We start from the raw sequence: 18,420 nt of genomic DNA, 5'->3' as shown, positions 1-18,420 counted from the left end.
CTATTATAAATTCTGAATACGAACACTGAATTTTACTTGTTCTCCAGGCTCAATGTTAATTTTGTTTAGCAATTTTTATGCCTCAAGTGTGAATTCAGTGTGTATCTTTGCCGGCATATAATACTGTACTCAGGGTATTTACTCAATAGGAGGCATCACTGACAGAACTCACGAATGACTTTGCCCCACAGAACTGCCTGTCGTTTATTTTTAATTAATATTCCAAAGAGCAAATAAGGTAAATATGTCTTTGACAGTATCCTGTGGGTAGAAGTACCTCATTGAATCAAGGTTTAAAAAACTGTATCATTATCATCAGTGGTATTTATTTATCAGTTACTTAAGTTAAGTTACTTAAGTTACTTACTTATCAGGTTACAATATAGCAGAGTTGGCAGACACAACCCTTACCCACAGTGAATAGTCTAGAAAGAGAGACAGACATTGGTATAAATAATTTATAATATATGTCATAGATATGTACATAAGTGCAGTGGAGTTGAGGGTGGGGAGAATTTCAAATGCTTAAACATCAATGATCTAAATGCGTAGATGATGCAGATGGGAGGGGAAGCGGGGGGGAAAAGGTTTCAATCAGGGAAGGCCTCTTGGAGGAGATGTGACTTTAAAAAGGCTTTAAAGGTGGGAAGAAGGGTTGTCTGGTATCTATAGAGGGGGAGGCAGTTCTAGACTAGAGGGAGGAGGTGATAAAAGGGTCAGTGGTGACACAGATGAGTAAGCCATCACTAGAGGAGCAGCATGGCTCAGTGGAAAGAGCACGGGCTTTGGAGTCAGAGGTCATGGGTTCGAATCCCGGCTCTGCCACATGTCTGCTGTGTGACCTTGGGCAAATCACTTAACTTCTCTGAGCCTCAGTTACCTTGTCTGTAAAATGGGAATTGACTGTGAGCCCCACGTGGGACAACCTGATCATCTTGTACCCCCTCCAGTGCTTAGAACAGTGCTTTGCACATACTAAGCGCTTAACAAATGCCATCATTATTATTATTATCATTATTATTATTAGAGAAGCATAGCCTAGTGGATAGAGCATGGGCCCAGGAATCATTAAGTCCTGGATTCTAATCATTAGGTCCTGAGTTCTAATCTTAGCTCCACCACATGTCTGCTGGGTGACCTTGGGCAAGTCACTTAACTTCTCTGTCCCTCAGTTCCCTTATCTGTAAAATGGGGATTAAGACTAAGCTCCACCTGGGGCATGGACTGTGCCCAACTTGATTAGCTTGTACCTACCCCAGTGCTTACTACAGTGTCTGGTTCTTAGTAAATGCTTAACATATACCATTTTTAACAAAGGAGTGACATATGTGGGCTGGGCTATAGTAGAAGCTCAGAGAGGTAAAGTAGGAAGGGGCGAGCTGATTGAGCTCTTTAAAGTCAATGGTAAGGAGTTTCTTTTTGATGCGGAGGTGGAGATTCTTGAGGTGTGAGGAGACACGGACTGCACTGAACATATGTTTTAGAAAAATCATCAGTGCAGCAGAGTGAAGTATGGACTGGAATGGGGAGAGACAGAGAGTAGGGCCATCAGCAAGGAGGCAGATGCACTAGTCAAGGAGGGATAAGCTAAGTGCTAGAATCAGCACTTGTAGCTGTTTGGATAATAATAATAACGATAATAATGGCATTTATTAAGCTCTTACTATGTGCAAAGCACTGTTCTAAGTGCTGGGGAGGCTACAAGGTGATCAGGTTGTCCCACGTGGGGCTCACAGTCAATTCCCATTTTACAGATGAGGTAACTGAGGCACAGAGAAGCTAAGTGACTTGCCCAAAGTCACACAGCTGACAACTGGCAGAGCCAGGATTTGAAGCCATGACCACTGACTCCAAAGCCTGTGCTCTTTCCACTGAGCCACACTGCTGCTTTTCTTTGCCTATTCATCTTCATTAATTCCCCCACAAAGCAATGCAACAGCTTATCATTCTATTATTCTCTTTTGAGCACACTTCATCCAACTTTGACCGAATAATTTCATCATCGGCTCTGGTGGTGTGTGGGCTGCATAGGTGTTTTCTGCTTCCTACTTCCCTGTAGACTGTAAGCTTGTTATGGGCAGGGAACATTTACCCACCAACTCTGTTGAATTGTACTCTCCCAAGCACTCTGCACACAGTAATTGTTCAATAAACAAGATTGATTAAATTATTGGTTCTTGGATCTTTGGGCCCCACCCATTTCGATTTTGATTAGAGTTCAAGATCCTTAGAGCAGAGGATGTGACTCTTGCTTCCCAAGCACTTAGTACAGTACTTGGCACACAGGAGGTGCTCAATAAATCGTTTTAATTGACTGATTGTTTGATTAGTCTATACCCGGCACAATGTCTGTACAGTTTTCGCTTTCTACTTTTGGAATGTGTCTTTGAAGTGAGACTTTGTACATCCATCACTTCTACTGTTTTTTGGGCTACAGCCTCTTTTTCTTGGCACATAAATGGCCACCATTCCAATTTTTATATCAATGATGGCAAACTCTAAACACTGATTAGCAGATCCTTGAAAGGTTTCTATATGTGTGCTTCAAATTCAGTGAGAATAATTTAAAAGGTAAATTAAACTGACACCCAAAGAACCCAGATACTCACATGCTATATAATGATTTTACTGGTGGGTAAAGGACCAGTTTAAGTAACAGAAAATATCACAGGATCTCCCACTTACAGAATTTTTTCCAATGGGCACAAAAAGTGGGATAGGAAAATGTGCTCTGTTTGGCATACTCCTTTACTATTAAATCGCTAGTGCAAACAAGGAGGTGAAACTGTGCTTTGTATTTTTGCAAAGAAAAAAAAATCAAGCAAACAATCAATCGATAGCATTTATTGAGCACTACTGTGTGCAGAGCACTGTACTAAGCATCTGGAAGAGTTCAACAGACTTAGAAATGTTCCCTGCCCACAAAGGGCTTACAGTGTACTGGGACTATCTAAATTGCAGATATATAAATAAATACTGTAAGGCTGAGGGTGGGGTGAATATCAAATTCCTAAAGTGTAAAGTCAAGTGCCAGGGTGACATAGAAAGGAAAAGGAGTAGGGGAAATTAAATCAGGTATAGTAGGTAATGTCCCCTACCCCAGTAATAATTGTCATATTTGGCCAAGGTGCCAAGCAGTTCTGGATTCTGGGCCATGTGGCTTCCCACCTCCCCTCCCCAACCAAAACAATCTAAGGTTAATTCCCAAAGTTTAAGGAGAGTTTACATTTTAGAAATGCAAAATTTTTCCTTCAGGGACCTGGAAAATTCTCATACAGAACTCTTCATTCTCTCCCTCCCCTCCCCCACCTGCCAACAAATTAAAAGGAATGCCAACAGGGAATGTGTCTACCTTCATTTTGTTTAGCAGAATGGCCACTGTGACTCCAGGCTCTGTGAAGTGTCTGACTGTCAAGGAGGGGGAAACTTTGACAAATTTCAAAAGGTCACATCTCTCTACATCCTTTGCTTCTCCCTGCTCCACCCCATCTAGATGGTCAGAAGTGGAAAGGTTGTTGCCCTCTCTTTGTTTCGGGTCTTTCAACTGAGGGAAGCAAGATCTACATGACTTAAAATGTGCTAGGAGCCTGTTTTCTCCGAAGTAAAAGTCAAAGCCGGCTGATTTATTCGAACTGCTGATTTATTAACTGGCTTGCTGGCTTGATCTTTTTTTTTTTTCCTTTGGGTGGGTGGAAGAAGCTCTCAATTTTTTTGTGTTTCTGAGACTGAGACGTATGCTGAGATTATGTGGCTCGGGGCAGGAAAAGATGAAGCACTTTTGATAGAAAGGTTTAAAAAAAAGTTTGATTTCCCCAGAATAAAGTAATGCAAAAACTTTTTATTGGTCTCAAAAGGAGTGGTGATTTGGCACGATGGAGGGGAAGGCAGGTTTAAAATGGGGGAGAGTAAAATAAATGGCTAAAATGGGTCTTTAGTTTTTCTCAAGCCTAATTTTGTTTTTAGTTTGCATATTTGTCTGGGTCATATTTGATTGCTTCATCGTGCCTGTTGTGTCCATCCCCAGGTCCTTCTTCCTACTTATACTCTTAGCTACTGAGCATGCAGAGGGAGAGGGGCCTTGTCTTATACCCACTGGGTCTCTATTCTAGTGCTTAGTACAGTGTTCTGCACACAGTAAGCACTTAATAGATACTATCCCTGCTACTACTATCCTCTCCAACCGTCTTCAGTCATGCCTGTGGAGAAAGGGAGAGCACAATCTTTTCTAAATAGTCCTGGAAAACAAATCAGGCCAAGTTCATTAAAAAAAAAAAAAAGAAAAAAATCCAGTGAAACTCCTTGAATCTCAAAACGCAATTTAAAGAATAATAGCTAATCATTCGCACACCCACACTTCTCTTCCCATCAAGTCAAGCTGTTCAGCAAGCCAACACAACACAGAGCAAATAGGCTTCCCAGAAGCATTAAGTTCGTTCTGATGCAGCCTAGAACCGGGGCCCATCTATTTGAAAATGAGTTCTGGAGGCAGAAGCACTAAAGAAAACATCAGAGAAGCAGCATGGCTCAGTGGAAAAAGCATGGGCTTGGGAGTCAGAGGTCATGGGTTCAAATCCCAGCTCCACCGCTTCTCAGCTGTGTGACTTTGGGCAAGTCACTTAACTTCTCTGTGCCTCAGTTACCTCATCTGTAAAATGGGGATTAAGATTGTGAGCCCCACATGGGACAACCTGATCACTTTGTATCCTCCCCAGGGCTTAGAACAGTGCTTTGCACATAGTAAGCGCTTAACAAATACCGAAATTATTATTATTATTATCCACTCTTCTCTGTAGATGGAAATGGTGAGAGAGGGCTGGTGTGAATGAATAGGAGGAAGAGAGGAAATCATTTTTATCCCGTATTGGGGCAGGGGGTGTTAGGCTTTTTTTGAGGGGGGGGGGTGTTAGAGAAGTCTCCATCAGGGCAGAAAGGAGAAAGATACCCAACTATCCCCCACCACATCCCCATTTCAAAATGCATGCAGAGGCAGATAGGTGGGGAGGTATAATGAGAGGGGCAAATGGTGCTGTATTAAGAAGGTACAGCAACCTAGAGGAGGTAGGCATATTTATAATTCTATTCATTTATATTAATGACGTGTATATATCTATAATTCTATTTATTTATATTGATGCTATTCATGGCCGTTTACTTGTCTTGATGTCTGTTTCCCCCCATCTAGACTGTGAGCCTGTTGTGGGCAGGGATTGTCTCTGTTGCTGAATTGTACTTTCCAAGGGCTTAGTACAGTGCTCTGCACACAGTAAGCGCTCAGTAAATACGACTGAACGAATGCATGGAAGAAAGTGCAGAGAGGAACACGAGTAGCAAGAAAGAACTGAGAGAGACCATCAAAAGAGAAAGAGGAGCAAAAAACTTGGAGCGAGGTGATGCGTAAAGGAGGCAGCTCGAACTCGAGGGAAGCAGAGGCAGCTTGGCAGGAGGAAATAATGGACGCAGAAAAACGATGCCAGAATAGTTGGTGTGTGTGTGTGTGTGTGAGAGAGAGAGGGATGGAAGTGAAGAAGAGGAGGAGGCTCTGCGTGGCGTCACAGCACCCCCGTCCTCCTCTTCTTCCCCGGGGTGGGAGTGGCCTGCCTCAGTGCCTGAGCTTTAGAGGCGTGGGGGAGGGAGGATTGAATGTGTCTGTGGGAGGAGGAGGAGAAGGGCTGGAGGAGGAGGAGGAAAAGGGAAAGCAGTGGCTGGTTGGAGGGATGGGATGGTAGTAAGCGCGCGTGTCTCAGAGTCCTGCCTCTCTCCCCAGCCCATCCCTTACTTCCAGGCGATGGGTCAGGTCGGGGAGAACAGCTCGATTTCTTTCTCTAAAAGCCACTGGGAACTATATGCACATAGAGGAGGGAGGGTGATCTTCTAGTTCTGCACATCCTAAGGAGGGAGAAGGCCAAAAGTAAGGAGAAAAGATTCCCCAAGTTTTATTGCTCTCCCCCCCACCACACACAGACACACACCCCCCTCGCAGACGGTGGTTTGAATAAAAAAATTGCTCTTTTGTGGCAGTCTGTTGCTTTGCAGGAGAGTAACAGCACTGGGAGGAAGGAAGGGAGGAAGGAAGGAAGGAAGGAAGGAAGGAAAGAAAGAAAGAAAGAAAGAAAGAAAGAAAGAAAGAAATTAAAGAGAATGGAAGGAAGGAAGGAGGAAAAAAGAAAGGAGAATGAAAGAGAAAGATAAAAGAGAATGGAAGGAAGGAGGAAGAAAGAAAAAGGTAAAAGAGAAAGGGAGGAAGGAGGAAGAAAGAGAACGATGAAAGAAAAAGGAAGGAGGAAGAAAGAAAGATAAAAGAGGAAAGAAGGAGGAAGAAGGAAAGAGAAAGATAAAAGAGAAAGGAAGGAAAGAGGAAGAAAAGTATAAAAGAGGAAGGAAAGAGGAAGAAAGGAGAAAGAAAGAGAAAAGGGGAAGAGAGAGAGAGAGACAGACAGAGAGAGAGAGAGAGAGAGAGAGAGAGATCCTGCAACATCTGTTAAAACTTGGAGGAGGAAAGGAGGGAACGAGAGAGGGAGGGAGAGAAAAGCCAAGAGCCAACTTTTTAAACACGTGAGTATCTCGGCAAGTGCCTAATCTCTGCGACTGTTTTCTCCCAACTGATGCTTCGTGTTTAGATTGCGCTTCTTCCTAAATCGGTTAAGGGGGCTATTTTCCAGGGGCAGTTTCTTTCTCTTTCCTTTTTCCACCTCCCCCCTCCGTTTTTCCACCTCTCCTCCCCACCAGCCCGCGGGCCGGCTCTCCGGTCAAACCAAATCAGAAATGTCAGTCAGGGCTAGTGAGTCAGAGGGGATCAGATTACAAGATCACTGAATCTGATGCCGGATCTGCAAAAACGGAGAGGGAGAAAGCAAGTATCAAACAACAAGGCAACCCCCCGCCCCACTCCCTAACTAAACTCTCTCTCTCTTTTTCCCCCTCTCTCTCTTTTTCCCTCTCTCTCTTTTCCCTCCCACCCCTTCCCATCCCCACAAAGCGGGAGCCAAAAGGCTTGCTATTTTGCTCCTCTTAGGATGCCTGCTTAAAGCTTTACAGCGGGAGAGAGGGGGACCTCTCCCGCCCTCGCGGAGGAAGGGAGGGAATAGGGAGGAGGAGGAAGAGGAGGAGGAAGAGGGAGGGGGGAGGAGGAGGAGGAGAGGGTGGGTGGGAGCGGTCTCCCACAGTCCCGACTCCGGATTTGGGGAGGGGAAGGGCCTTGACAGCGGTGGAGGCGGTGAAGAGGCAGCAGGTACGTACCGGGGAGAAGTTCTTTCTTTGTTCCTCGTGTCCCTCCTATCCGTCCGGGCCCAGGGATCACTTCTGATCCCTTCCCTCCACCCTCCAGGGAAGATCCGGGAGCCCTAAAGGGGATGAGATGGAGTGGGTGGGCGGTGGGGCTGTCAGTGAGTCTCCAAATTTAAGCAGGAATTCTTCGAGGTCCCCAAACCCAGCTGATGGGCCCACCCCCCAGATCCCTCTCCCGCCCAAAGATTGTCCCCCCAACGCCTAAATCCGCCAGATTTTCCGCGTCCCAAAGTTGCAGGGCCTGGGGTTTTCAAGCTGTAGCAGCTGCCAGTCCTTTCCCCAAACCTCCCCAAATCCTCCCCAATTCCTCCCCGCTCAAAGAAGTCTCAAACTCCTGGGGTTTTTTCATGCAGGTCCGTTGGGAGGAAACTTTGTGGCCTGGCTAGCCAGGGTCCGGGCACATCTGGATGGGGGGACTAGGAGGGGAAAAAACGGTACGTGGTGGCCAAGGCTGGTCCTTTCTTTCTCCGCTGATTCCCTTTCGGGACCTTGGGGGGCTGAGGAGGTGCGATTTGGGGGGAGAAGGGGTGGGAGAAAACGCGTGCATGGAGACGCGCCTGGTTGGGAAGAGAGAGAAAAAGTGAAAGTTGGGCCATCTGCATCCAGTTGGAATTTTTTTTTCTCCCTCTTTTTTTTTAAAAAAGTGTTCGAGTCTACCTTTGAAACTCGTTGAACTTTATAAAAGCTGCTGGAACCGAGGGGCGAGGAATCCGGGGGTCCAGTTTTTTTGGCTTGGGGCCAGGAAGGGGGTTCCGGGATTCCAGGATTGGCTGGACTTTATTTGGGGGTGTCTAAGGGGGCGGGAGTGGGGAGGGGGGAAATAGAAAAAGACACACACACACAAACACACACACACACACACAGAGGCACAGAGAAAGACAGAGACACACAGAGAGAGACTGAGAGGACACTGAGATAGAGACTAGAGAGAAAGATGCCAATATTTGCCATAAACCATTCGGAATTAGCACCTTTCCCAGTCTGCGGAGCTACTTTTAAAGAGGGTAGAGGGCCGGAAAAGCTGTGGCTTGTTCATTTCCCTCCTCCTTCCCACCCCACCTCCAATCCCCCTTCCCCCCAGTTACTCCATCTCCTCCCCTCCCAGTTACTCTGAAAACTTGAGTGTTTACACTATTGCGTCCCTTTCGGACAAGGTGACACGGAATGCCGAACGACGTCTGGTTTCCCATTCCTGACCGCACGTGAAAAGGAAAGGTAAAAAAAAGGAGCGTGTTTCCCTCCCTCCTTTCTCACTCCTCCTCCTGCCACCTCCCTTTCCCAAGTCTCTGCGGTATAGTTTTGCTCTTGTCCTTTGGGTACAGTGCGGTGGCCTTTAGCCAGTTTATATGTAGATATATTTATGTAAAACAGTTACTCCCAGCTCTTTGCCAGCTGTTCCACATTTTCCAGCTGCCACTTCAGTTTGAAATGATGGGCTGTCCGGATCCCAAACTGAAAAGGGCCTTTTAGTCGAAGGTATGGATGGCTGTCCACTTTTGTAAATAATGTTTGTACTGCCATTAACCAAACTAGTGTGAGCTATAAAAACACCATTCCTCTGACCTTCTTTCTCCCCTCCCTTTTCTCCCAAGTTCACCCTTCCAGGGTTAAAAAAAAAAGCCAAAACCCCCCCTCAAAATTTGGTTCTGTTTTTGAAAGGAATGCGGTTTGTGTAGGTAGTCCTGAGAGGAAACCAGAGATGAGAGCCATCAGAACCTTAAAATGTGACTAATTAAATTAACAAACTTTTTTTTAAAGAACATGCCAGATTGACTGAATTTGGCACCACTGATAAGACAACCATGACTCTGTGGAGCTAATCTGTCTCAGGAAATTCATTCATTTACCTCATGCGCAACCCTATTTTGTGATGTGGTGTTTTGGTAGATTATTAACTGAGATCTTCAAGAATTGGCCAGAAGTATTAATTTGGGATATTTAGGTAATTGCTTCATAATTTGGATAGGTGCCTTACTGATTTATTTCTATAATTATTTCCTTTAGGTCCTAAATTAAAAATTAATAATAGTCTGACAGTTTCTTAATTACATGTGTCACGATTATTTTGAAGGAGGAAAATGCTAAAGAAGTAAAATAATCTTAAAACGTATGAATTGTTATGAACACAGACTGCAGTATTTTAAGTTGAAAGAGTATGTTAAGGTAATGGTGAACGACTTTATCAGTGTAAACTCTAGTGAAATAGTGCAGTGATTTGTTTATAGAAGGACGTATTGGCCTTTAGCTGGCACACATATACTTTTAGCTGGTTAGAGGAGGATCATATTTGAGGCTTTAAAGTAACTCTGAACAAGTTGTGATGGAATACTTATAAAAGGGAAAACATTTATTTACACTGATGGTTGTTAAAGTAGAAAATTTTCTTCTAATAGATGCCCACCTTTTGTAAAGCATTTATATTTCTGAAGAATACAACAGAAAACCATGAGTCCTTTATGGTATGTAAACGGCTTGGGGTGTACAGCCTCATTTTGCCAAGCATTTAGTTTACAAAACTAGGAACACAAAAAAAGACAATAGGCTATCATTAACCACCTAGCTCAACTTTCATGCGAACAGCTACTCCAGCACTCTCTACACATCTTTGCTCTATTCTTCGAGTAGGCGAAGGGTGGTATCATGAATGTTTTTCATTATGTTAGACATACTTTAATTTTATTTGGAATGATGCACAGACAGAAGTGGAAAACTGTGTGCGGTACATATGTGCACCTTGAGTCGTTACGTAGCAGATGATAATAATCATCCACTTAATGCAAAGTCTAAAAGTTCTTAAAATGTCCAATTCTTCATGGTTTTGTAAAAATCGCATCATTACCCACAACCTTCAACGGGTTTTCAATCTGTCTCTGACCTCAGGTGAGGTGTAAAGTAGTTGAACCCAGTTCTTAAAAAGTTTGTAATTTTGTCCTGGGGTTAGCTCTTGTTTACTTAACAAATATCCCTTTTTTTTTTTGAAAGTGTGGGGTAAGAAGGTTATGAAAGGAAGCAGTTCAATTATCTTTGCTGCATGCCCTCAGTTATGAGAAGACAGTAAAGTACTAAGAAAAAGCACACTTGAAAGAAAAGTGAATCAATGAGTCATGAAATCCTCAGGAAAACCTTAGTAATGGAATGTTAATGCTTTTAGACTATAGTAGATTATCTTAAAAGTCAGACTTCTCTTCTTTATGCAATTGTTGTAAATCCCTAGCTAAAGAATACTTTGAAGAAGGCTTTAGTTTTGCTGGCACTCATATTCTGTAGTCAGTCTGATTTGCTTTGGAAGATTCAAGAAATTTTCTGCCAACTTGCATCATGTGAGACAATTAAAATGCTAAAATGGCTTTAGAGGAAGCACCTTTTCTTTTAACCAAAATTTGATTTATAATGACTTTAATAAATTTATATTCAAGTTAACCGTATGGCAGATATCCATCCTGGCTCCCGGTTGTCATTTTACTACAAGGCAATTGATTTGTTCTACTTTCGAATCAAATAAAGTGAGACCGAATAAACCCAAATAGGGCATGGGTGCTGCTACTGCTGCAAACTTTTCTAGCTCATCCGGTGCATTTTTCATCTTTACTTTTATTTGATAGGTCTGTGAAATAGAGCTGTAGACGGGTGAAGACTTTCAATGAAATTTCACACTTTGATGATTTTTTTTTTAAACTTTGATATATTGACAGCAAAAGGAGCTGCAAAGCTTTTATATAACTTGAACAGTAACGCCAAGCAGCAGTCAAACGTCTCTGTGCATTTGTGTTTAACTGCAGAAGAAAAACATGTCCATGGGCAGCAGAGGTTCTTATCAACTCCCTAATCCCAGATCCCAGCAAACCTTGAGGGCATGCCTCAGATCTTACTGAAATCATTGTAGACTCTCACAGTTTGCAGATTAAATATGCTATGTGTTCCTGGCTCCAACAACAGTTTTATGAGCTCACTAAGCTTCCTGTTTTAAGATCCTTTTCTGAAGTTTTTAGGAGCTGCTAAAGGCAATGCTGTCTGGAGTAAGTGGTACTTGTTAATTTAGAGACACTTTAGATATTTCATTCTGTCTGTTAAAAATAGTTAGAATTGGTATTTCCAAATTGGAAAGCTAGTTTCTTCTGGGGAGGAAAAAGACAACTTTGGAAAATTGGATCCTGTTTGAGCATGTTTTTGCAAGGACTTTGGGCTACAAACTTTACATTGAGTTTGATTGGTTTTATGATAGTCTTCCTCTGACTTGGCTCTTAAAATGAGCCTATTCACTTGCAGTTCCAAATACCATATATGTTTTAGTGCTGAGTTGCTTAGCTGCTTGTTACTCTTTTTACTGATTGTTTTATATGCTGGTATAACACATGCTTTTGCAGTGTGTGCTTTTTAACCCCACCAAAAGTCATTGGAAAGAAATCGTTTTCTGAAGAGACTGAATTATAGTCCTTCACAAGGTTAATAAAATCATGTGAGGAGCGAGGCCCCCTCAAAAAACTAGCCCTGTACTACATTGCCTTTCTCATCTGTGGCGCTATCTCTTTTACCTCCTCATTATCACATTGTTTATGCATTTTGTGTAATAGTCTTAATTAAAGAGGAAAATACTTATATCATTGTCCAACAGCGTGTCATGCTGTTCCCAAGAGAACTTGAGCCAATTTTGTGCTTAAAGGTTATTCGATGAATGAAATTGTGAAAGCCCATTTGTCAAGGTACTGCATGGTTTCTGTTAGTTTTCAGCCCCCAAATTCATTGTCTGCGTAGTCCAGTCATTAGTCATCAGTGTATTAGTGCTGCCTTCAGGCAATGCCGCCCAGCACTTCTTCACACCATTATAGCTTTGAAAGTGTACTCTGTCGACTTGTAGAATTACTGCTCTGATTTCCGCTTGGCTAGGTTTGAGGTAAGTCCCCTCCCTAGCTTCTAGCTGACTGTAATCCTTGCTTTCTTTTAAAGCTGCTTTCTGCAGAGATTTAGGGGAAAACTTTCTTAAAGACTGCCTTGGCATCATACTGTGGTTTTGTTGTGGCATGCACTGTACATATAAATTGTACTTGCAGTAAATTGGAAGGTACACTGAATTGAGAGCCGTGTTAAAATAGTGGGGGTATTTTGTCCCATTTTCTTTCCTTTCTTTTTTAGACGGTGGAGGAATTGGAGGGAAGAAGCTAGCTCATAAGTATTGAGTTGATTTTACAGCTATGCACTTGTTTATTTTGGGCATGGGAATTGATGATCCAGTTGACCAAGTGAGCTTGTCATTCTTGTTTCCTTAAATCCAGTGTATCAGGGCATCACCTAACAAGTTAAGAACACAGGGTGTCTGAGACATTTGTGTGTTTTGGGATTGAATATTTCCATTGTAGATTTAGTTGTTTTGCTTTGTTTCATGGTGAAAAGGATATCAAATATGATTCCTGATTTTAAGTACCTTTCCAGATTTTGGATACTTTTTTAAGGATTAAGAATCTTCCATTTAGGTTAGAAATGAAGCCTCAATTTGAAAAGATAACGAGGCATTCATAGTTTTTGCTGGGGAGGTTAAACAGCACTGTTCATTTCCATTTTCTTTCTCAGTTAAAAAATACACAGAAGTCCAGAAAATAAGATATGTGTAAAATACCTCAACCAACTTCCTGAAAGCATAAAGCTTTAGTTAAGTAAGATGTATGAATACCTGAAACTGAAGAGTCAGAAACACAGATTAAGCCACTGTCACTTCAGGACAATGTCTGCTATTCTATACTGTGCATATTAAAATGAATCTTAGCACTTTAGATCTTAACTAAAGGTCATGTGGTTTGGTAGTGGTTTGGCAGAGTCTGGCTTGGCAGTTTGGACCGTAGATTTTTTATTTTCTTGAAAAGAAGGCAGCCATAGAATTCTGCACCAAGGCAGTCAGATTTATGTGCTAGCAATGTGTAGTTGTCTTATTGAAATTTCTGACAGCAGAGGCTGAGGTATGGGAAGATAAATAGAAGACCCGATTAAATGATGTCTGAAAACTAAAATAAAGTTTTGAGGCATAAGATGAAAGTGGATAAAATGTATTTTCGATTATTAAAATTATTTAATGGTCTCGGTAGCACTTTTTAAAAACTGGCAAATTAAGAACTGAACTCCCAGATGCTTAAAAGTCGTACCTTTTGCCTCAAACATAAACCGGTTTATATGAATGGAAAAGTTCAAACAAAATATGACTTGGTTTTTTTGAAAAGATTTTTAAAACTAAATGGTTTGGGATTTTTTTTGAAACATGAATGATAAAAAGGTGGATTTAGTATTTAACTTCCTGTGAGGTTTAGCTAAGCAAGAAAAGTGAAAGCCCAGAGCCCAAAGCCCAAAAGATACACACAAGGCTTGGGAAGTGAGGCCAGATTGAAAGAAAATGCATTCTCTAATGAATTTACCTTTATATTGCAAGTCTTCTTTGTTTTCTAAAGGAATGTTAGTGGTCGAGATGGATGAAATGAAAGAGTATTAGTCCAGTAAAACAGTCATGTCAATGCGCTTCATGTTAGCAACCATTCTCTAAGTGGAATAGTAATGCCAAGGCACTTACATCATTACTGTATGACCTTATGTTTTGTGTGTGAAAGGCCCAGTGAACTGCACTCAGGTCTCTATAACTTTGGTAAACTGAGCCCGTTCTGGAAAAGGAGGGGGAAAAACAGAATATGTTATCCATTCAATAGCCAATCAGTCAATTAACCAATCATATTTATTGAGGAATTTTTGTTTGCAGAAGATCCCTAAGAAACAGACAAGTATCTTTTGCCTCTAACGTTTCAGCAGCATCAGCAGGTCATATATTAATTATGGTATTTGTTAAGTGCTTATTATGTGCCAGGTACTGTACTAAGCATTGGGGTGGATTCAAGCAAATAGATTGAATGCAGTACTTAGTGGTGGCAGACTGTCTTCTCGGGCTACTGTCCCCTTTCCAATCCACCTCACTTAAGAAATACAAAATGTGAGATCTCCAATTTCCAGGAAAACACCATATAAAGATCCAGCTGTGTGATTTTAATGTTCAACGTTTCAATTTTTGAGAACTCACAGAATTGCAGGCAAAAGCTGGGAATTGAAACTTAGGACATTAAAAATGTACTTAAGAATTGTAAAGAAACCATCTCCCCCAACCCCCAAAATGGAATGTCTTTCTTCTTCTTTTTTGTTTTTACAGGGCTATTCCTTTACATTACATCTATTTTATCATTTTCTCTCACAATGGTTTGTTACCTTGAAACTTGGAAGAGTTAGAAATAGAAGCCTGCAAGATTACAAAACTGTAGGTAAGGGCTTAGTTTATTGGAATCCTTCAGGCTACAAAAGACAGCTCGTGTACAATAATTTTCTTCTTGTCAACAGTTAAGGTTTCAGGCATAAAGTGTTAGTGAAAACAAAACATCACCTGCAAAAATGAAATAATTAAAATAAAAATAGAGTACCTTGATATCTTTCATGGGTACGTAATTAATTTCAGAATTTGAAAATCTGGAGTGCCCTCATACTTTAAACCAGGCCAGTGGTGAGAACAGGGAAGGAGAAGAAAACTAAAAGCCATAAAATTAAAATAGTGAATTATGAAAATTTAGGTCTAGTTGAACTGTTTTTAGTTCAGTAATATGACTCTGAGGGAGTCAGATACTGAATTAATGAATGTCATGATCTGCAGGTTGCGATTATCCTAAATTTACAAAACTGTAGATTTTTCCAATTAGAAATGTCTCCATTAAACCTGAAATCCTCACTACCAAAATCAGCCCAAGAGTTAGTCAGCAACTAGTTTGTCCATCTGACTTCTTTTTTCTTTTTTTTTTTTTTTTTACCCTCTCCCCCTACTCCCCTGAGAGACTGTTTTATTTAGGAACAGAGTTTAAACTGCTGGGGGTGTAGTTTAAATATTTATTGGAGAATTTTGCCAAAGCACTTGCTTGAGGACCAGCTTGAAGACATCAATTAATCGACTTGTAATAATGTGTGTGTGAAATGCCACACTTCAGTTAGGGTGTCCAGGGTGATTCTGCATCCCAGGAAAACTCTGACTATCTAGGTTATTCTTTAAAAAAAAAATTCACAGATGTGGAGTCATTTGATTCACAAATACCCAGGGAAGTGGAAATAAATGTCATTCCTCTGAAGGAAAGCGTCATTTACCCTTGATCAATAGTTCAGTAGACTCCGTGGAGTAATTTCTCACTTAGGGCTCCAATCATTGGACTACTAATAGGACTGCTTTGCCTAACTGATTGTCTTTGTGTCTGCAAAGCTGCATTGTTGTTGCCAGTAGCTATTTAACCTATCATGAAAGGAGCAGATCATCATCAATCAGTGAGCTTAGTTGTTTTAAGTCTTCCCATTGCATTAAAAAAAATCAAAGAGAATTATTGCAGAAGTTTAAGTAACTTTAAGAGAAAGATTAGGAAAATAAGGTAATCCCTCCTGAATCAGGAGACGTCTGCATCATAATTAGGCATTTCATCCCCTGTAATTCTGGTGTTATTTAACATTTTGTATTTGGTCCCTTCGCATAATGGGAAGCTACAGTGAAGATATCTTCAGTTGGGGGAATGACTACTCTAAAAAGCACTTTGAGGTGTGAATTTGAGTTTGATGGTTGCTGTTTGTGAAGTCTTTGGGTTGTTGGTGGAGGTTGGGCATCAAAACCAACCTGCTGGTCTTACCCAGAGAACACGAAGAGACTTAAACTCTTTGAACGTCCATTGTGTCAAATCAATTAAGGCATTGATGGAAAAAGTTGGGGAAAGAAATATCAGATGTATGGAAATATAAAAACGTCCAAAATTAGAACATCATCAGTTAAAATATATGGAATGAAATATAAAAGCATCCACTATCTTTTAGGGAATCAAACTTATTTAACTCAATTCATATAAAAGTCAGAGTAAAATATACCTCATGCATCAGTGTTTAATCGCTTAATGTACGTGTTGAGGGGGTAACGTTTCCTGATATTCGTGCATGCTAGTTTTGATAAAATTGATAAAGGGTCCTTTATGCTTGAAAGGCTGTAATTTTTTGATTGTTCTTCACACCTCCCCTTGTGTTTTTCCTTTTAAATGCAGTTTCGCAGTTCGAGATTTATTGTCTCCCCTAAGAGGAGTTCCAGCAGTGTGGATCAAAGTGCGGCCTCTCAACCCCCTCCCTCTGCCCCCAAATACCCAAAGTCATTTCTGAAAAATTAAACACGCTATGTGTGCTTGCACACTGATTGGGGCACGCTGGAAGCTGATAGCATCAGTATGAACTTCCCTACTGCTGATGTAATGATGATGAATGCTGTGACACTGCTATTTCAGACAGCTCTTCTCAGTGGATGCAAAGCACTTGTTAATGAATTGAATACAACTGCCACAGCTTGGAATGAAATAGGGCAAGGAATTAAAAAGAAACACTAGGCGAGAGGCGAACTGGGGATTTGGGGGCGGGGGGGAGAGGGCAGGCAGAAAAGTTTTAAGTTTTACAGAGCCATGACACCGAAACACCACATGCATGGTGAACAGCGTAACCATGAAAGGGAGAAATTAGAAGGTTCACTAATATAAAGAATATCACAACCAAACACAAATTAAAGTCCACCCTCTTAATATGAGATGCGCTTTTCATCCTTAGTCAGGATAATCACTTTATAGAACTTTCAGCTGATTCAGAGATTTGGTAAATCTTTGTATTTTATAGCATTTTGCTTCCATTTTAAAGGGTTTCTACTTGAGATGTTTGCTTTACTATCTTCTTGATTCGAGGTTTTAGATGCTCTCCTGTTTGGTAGGCAATCGGGCAATTGTACATTTGTTATTTAGGAAGAAAAGACCCACCTGCAGGCAGGTTGCAGTATGAGAGGGATTAGAGATAAAAAAGGGTCTGGGATTAATTGTAAACTGGGCTCAGGCCTGTGGGAAAATTACAAAAGGCTCAGGCATGGTTGAATGGGAAAAGCCATGACTGTTTGCATTCAGAAAGGAATGTTCATCCTCCTATTTACCGATGAAAGTTCAAGCCTTAGCCATATAATATAAGAGCACTTTTTCTTGGTTGCAGTTGTCACTCATGTGCACATGCCAGTAGAGAGGGTTTTCTCTGATGTACCCACTATGGTCACATATGTCCACTGGAGGATTTCCATGCAGTCTCAGAGACAGAGAAAGGGACAGATAGAAAAATAGACTAAGAAGCATAGAGACTGAGAGACATAACTAATGAGAGACAGCAAGTGAATGTTTCCCCGGGTTCTGTTAGATTTTCATGGTTAACTGGATTTTTAAAAGGTGCGGCAACCAAAAGGTTATGGTCGTTGGATGTGATCAGAGCAAAATTTTCTTTGAGGACCCTTGAAGTAGAGAACACTATTATCAACCACATTTCCAGTTTTGAAAATGCCTAGAATATTGCAGAACTTTCGAGAATGAAAAAAGATCAATGGGGCAGAGTGTTTAGCTGTAACCAACTAAAATAAATCAAGCTTCAGTGACGCAAAAAGAGAAGAGACCCGTTTCACTCACTTTGTTTTCTAGCCAATAGTTGCGGGACACAATCTAGCAAATGATGAAAAATGTAATTGCCTCCGTGGTTTAATTAGAGATTATTATTTAAATATGTAAATCTAGTTTTTAAAACAGCCACATTTAATGTAAGTGCAATCATGGGGTGTAGCTATTACCCAAAGGCCATTTAAGCATTCTTTTAGCTGGAAGGGAAGATCACCTTGATTTTTCATCAGTGACTTCTATCAGACGATAGAAACTGAGGACTCACAAGAGACTTTACATTTCACCTGGTGGATGTAAAACAAAAATGTCTTCCTATTCCATCACTTGTACCACTTGTCTGAAAACTTAGTTGAGATGTTAGGACAGAAGAGGCTTTCACTTTCTCTTTTTCAGGTGTATTGCTTCAATGATGACAGGGATGAAAACGTGCTTTTATCAGTAAAATAAGCCGATTTGATTTACAGGAGCATACCACAGGAAGCAGATGTCTGCATTGGCAAGTTGCCATTTTTTGTAGTCCCATTTCCAAGCATAACTGGGCTCTAAAATAATTAGTTACTAACTAATGAGATCAGAAAATAAGTTGTCAAAATAGAGGGGGGAGTGTGGAGGAGAGGAAAGGTTTTAAAAGTGACCG

General features: G+C 41.2%; 1 protein-coding gene across 1 annotated transcript in view; it reads left to right on the top strand.

Moving 5' to 3' along the window:
* Window positions 1–7,177: 7,177 nt before the first annotated feature.
* The window catches only part of GLI3 (GLI family zinc finger 3), a 233,771-nt gene continuing 222,528 nt past the window's right edge, over window positions 7,178–18,420 (top strand). The window contains exon 1 of the mRNA XM_038760678.1: window positions 7,178–7,228. The gene's annotated coding sequence lies outside the window, so the exon portion shown is untranslated. The remainder of the gene's footprint in view (window positions 7,229–18,420) is intronic.

This window comes from Tachyglossus aculeatus, chromosome 18, assembly GCF_015852505.1.
Source record: "Tachyglossus aculeatus isolate mTacAcu1 chromosome 18, mTacAcu1.pri, whole genome shotgun sequence".
In the NCBI taxonomy this organism is placed as follows: domain Eukaryota; kingdom Metazoa; phylum Chordata; class Mammalia; order Monotremata; family Tachyglossidae; genus Tachyglossus; species Tachyglossus aculeatus.
This window is presented reverse-complemented; position numbering and strand designations above follow the sequence as displayed.